The sequence below is a fragment of the Diospyros lotus genome, chromosome 10, assembly GCF_014633365.1.
Source record: "Diospyros lotus cultivar Yz01 chromosome 10, ASM1463336v1, whole genome shotgun sequence".
NCBI lineage: Eukaryota > Viridiplantae > Streptophyta > Magnoliopsida > Ericales > Ebenaceae > Diospyros > Diospyros lotus.
Genome location: NC_068347.1, coordinates 1,839,538 through 1,844,252, shown reverse-complemented (window position 1 = coordinate 1,844,252; position 4,715 = coordinate 1,839,538).

Sequence of the window (4,715 nt, the reverse complement as noted above, 5' to 3'; positions counted from 1 at the left end):
AGTTTAACATCATTCCCAAATGAAGCAGAGCGATACAAAGGCCTGTGATGGACATAATCAATGACACCAAGACATCATTTACTTTATATATTCCATCAACAATAGACCCATCATACTGCATAAGTTATAGAATGGTTGCCACGTGGATTTACATTATTAATTTATGGAATCGAATCACAGTAAGGGAAGAAATAAAATATAGAGAACAACAGAGACTAGCGTAAAGATTAAAGAACATAAAGAGAGAGTTGGGAGCTTGCCTTTAAACTGCTGATTTTTGCCTTTCTTACGCTCTCGCTGCGAAATAAAACATGTCATAGGAAGATAATAAGATTGCGGCCCATAATAATCAGATTTGACCGCGTAAAATATGTAATCTAACTATGAAAAATCCATAATTTACATATACAATACTTTCTATAATTTTACCCACTTACCAAATCACTTTAAATGCTAAATAATACAAATTTTCCTTCACTTTTCTTACATTCTCTTTGCTGCTCGGCCTCCTCTTCCTCTTCCCGAGTTTTCCCCATTCTTTTCTCTCATTTGGCATCAAAATGGCTAAATTTGGCCTTTAAATATGTAAAAATGGAGCTTCCTTACTGGCCAAGGCAAATGAGTGGCCTCCAGCGCGCCACATGGTGCGCCCAGCCGCTGCCGCCCAGCCTCCCATTCCCTCTCGAAATGACGTCATTTTGGGGCTTTAGTGGCTGGATTTTTCTAGCCAATTTCTTCTCCCCATTGCATGCTTCCCCCTGCTCGAACCCATGACCCTCAGTCATCACACACGCACAAGCGACCTGATGGGCTGTTTGTTCCCTTCAATATACATATACACCCAAATATATTTAGCATGCTCGCAGCCCACTTTCTGAAATTTGCACCTAGACCCGAAGTTTTTGAAAATTTCACTTACACCCCAAATTAATAATTACACTTAGACCCAAATTTATCAAATATTTTCTCTATTAAATTAATATTTTCTCTTAAATCCCTAAATATTCAATAATTACCTCAAAAATCAGAATTATCATTTATTATTTATCTCCAAAATTTTGAGACGTTAATTACAAAGGTATTCACTCTTTTAGGGCCTCAAAATGGAGAGGCCCCAAAATCACTTATTAATTAAAATATAATTTTTTATTTTTTGAAATATAAAATTATTAATTCTATTTTATGTTGATTTTTATTTGAATTTATGCTCTGTTTATTTTGTTATTCTATTTGGATGAGAAGACCCCCACTCTGCAAATTTATGGATCATTTTTTGATGTTAAGTAATGAGTAGTAAGATGTTATTTAAACGAAAAGGCCCTTCAACTCCCCAAATCCATGTATCATTTTTTAATTTTAGGCAATGAATAGTGAGGTGTAAGCTAATAACGTAACATAAAAAAAAAAAAAAAAAAGACAAGAAGTGAGGTTATTTTAGGAGGACAACTTGATAAAACGATTATTTGGATGACGAAAATTTCGTCTGAGGAATCTACGTTAATCTGGGCATCAAAGAAAAAAAAAAGTAAATTAGTGACTTTTTTATTTGCATGACCTGACTGTGGACTCTCCACATTGTTTGCTTATTCAATTCTTATGTTTTCAGATCTTTTCCTTTTGTCTATATTGTCAATTGAAAAAAATTTGCTTTCTGAATTTGATTATAAAAATTTAATTAGTGATTTTTCATCTCAAAAAGCAAGCAAAGTAAAAATTAAATAATTTTAAAATTTATTTATATTATTAAAGGGCCACCAAAGTTATTCTCGCCTAGGGCTACAAATATTGTTAAGCCAACCCTAGTTGTAAGCGAGGTTTTCTTTCTTATGTATAAAGGTTATGGAGATTTATTGCGAGATTTTATGACTCCTCTACATAAGTTTGAAAAATTTATAATTGAGATTATTAGTTCCTAAACAAAATTTAGGAATAATTTCTTATTGAAAATCTTTAAAGTTTACTTTAAAAAAGATAGAAAATGTAGGATCTTATAGTCAAATCTCTATAAAGTCCTATGTTCTTGTGGTTTAGGTTACATGAAAACAAAACCAAGAAATGAATATAATACGAAATGGAAACAAGAAAACAACATATTTCAAAAAAGTAAGAAACGAAAATGAAATGGAAACACATAAAATATATTTTTTATTATAAAAAAAATAGTTATTCAATCTAAAAATAAACATAAATTCCTTACTGCATTTACACAAATTTCATAAATAAATTTAAAAAAATTAAAAATTTTGCATTAGAGATGTACTTTTTTCGGTCTCTAACCTCTTCGTGAATGAAACGAGTTTTCAAATAAGAAATGTATTTATGATATTTTTTTAATATTATGAAATAAGGTCGAAATGTTTTCAAAATTGTAGAAACGACCCAAAAATATTTTTTTTATTTTTTTTAGCATTTTAGGAATGGAAGCGTTTTGAAAATGCCAAAACAATACCTTTAGACATTAATTATATATCTCAAAACATCTGTCACCAAGTAATTTCTTATTAAGAAAAACTAAATTTTTCAAAGGTCCACTCCATCTCCTCTTGGAAAATTTTCTAGCAACAGCTGTTCATAACAAAAAAATGTATCATGGCTAATTCAAAAAATATATATATGAATTATTTGAATTAAAAATTCATGATTTTAAAGATGTATTATCAATTTATTTTTATTTATATTTATTGTGAACAATTTTGTGATGACCTAGAATTTCCTAGATCTTAATTATAACAAGTTAATGTCCCAAATACATGGGCTGGGGTTCTACCCCAAATAATATAATAGCAGGAGCCAAATGAATATGAAACACACCACTCAGGGGCTTAATCATACATAACAACACAACAACCAACCAACCAAACAAGCAACAATAATCGAGCCCCTGATCACAACTCAAATTTCACGGATCTTTTGAATCGGGATTGCCCTGTACACACAGTCACTTACAATTAACACACCAAACGGTCTAACCACAACATCAGCTTCCACACCTAAAATAATGGCAAAAACAAGATGAGGCACAAGGCTCAACAAGCATAACAAAAGAATGGAGGTAAGGCTGGGCATAGATCTCCCACACTAGAACATATTCCATCAAAAATAAAACTAAAAATAAACCATACCTGGCATACGCCTCGCTACATAATAATGGTAATATTGGGAATATATTCCTCACCCTAAATACACCCCACAAAGTGTAATGCCGCCACAACACATAATAGTCCTTGAGGCCCACATAGGAAATGCACATCCTAACACCCAAGTCCCGGCATACAAATCTGCCACAGCCATGAACTGGCTGGCATAAAGCCCATGAGCCTGAGGCTCCCACAACACGATTCACATTAGCCCGAGGCTTCCATCATAATCACATACTAGAGTTTTCGAGTCATAGCTATCTGGAGCCCAGCTTCCACTCTAAATACACACTTCCCCTTATATATAAAGCATGACTCCCAATGAATGTAAGCCCAATCCTATGCACTGTAATGTCATGCAAAATTCCACACAATGGCAGAGCCAATCGACAATGACCAAGTACCGGTTGATAATCCATGACTAGAAACAACTAGTTGACACACGCTCTTGACCCGACGACAGTTCACCCCAATTACTAAACAGTTAACACGTTACCTCACCGGACTACAACTCACGCCGCCTGTTATTACTACTCACGCCTACAGGAAACCATAACCACATTATGATAAGCACAACACCAAGGGTGGGTGTCCGGTGGTACTGGCTTTCCGGACCCGTCTATAGTCTATCATAATAGCTGATAACTGATGCCCATACATCCATTCATCAACTGCCACGACCCAACGGTCGACAGTTCGTAGCTTGTACCCTATACCCTAATCTTGGTTTAATTCATTCCTATTGTGTTGAGACATGATTGATTAATATTCTATAGTTCTACCTGACCTAAGTATCATACACCATATACAAACAAAAATAAAGTAAAAGGAAAAAAAGAAGAAACAGAGTTACCGAATTTATCAGGAGATGCTTATTCTTATTTTTTTTTCTTTTTGTTTTTGCCTCAATCTCCCTGACAACAGTTCCAAAATTTGGTTGCTCTCCCACCCTGCAATTAAAACACAAAACAAAACATAATAAAAATTTTATATTTTTTTCTTTATTTAGGTGAGAGGTTTATACTCGTCAGTGTACGAGTGCAGTTGTAGTCCAAATTTAAATTTATATTTTTTGGATGAGTCCAGATCGTCCACTAAGAGATTTATTTATGGCAAAAGAAAAAGAATGTCACACACACGCACACGCATTTAGATGGATTGGTAACAAGATTTTTTTTCATGATTTTTTTAGATAACAAATACTAGAAAATAAAGCAAGGTAGAAGTTGAAATAAATGCTTAATGTGAGGATATAAAATTGGATAGCACTTGAGTTAAGACAATTTCAGCACCAACCCATTGATTCCCAAATTTTAGCAAACAAGGTTAGTAACATTAATTTAATTTCAGATATAAGGGTTTGTTACTAAATGCAATTAGAGATGATGATAGTTCTAGTTTAAGCAATCCCCATACATGATATGCGGGATTCTAATTTAAGCAACTACCATAAATCCAATTACAATTAATATACCAAACAACTAAATTAATCATTCAGGTTTGGGTATGATAGCGTTTCCAATTCTAGTAACTTGCATGCGTGACATGAAAGCTCTAAGTTAGGCTTACGCTCCAATC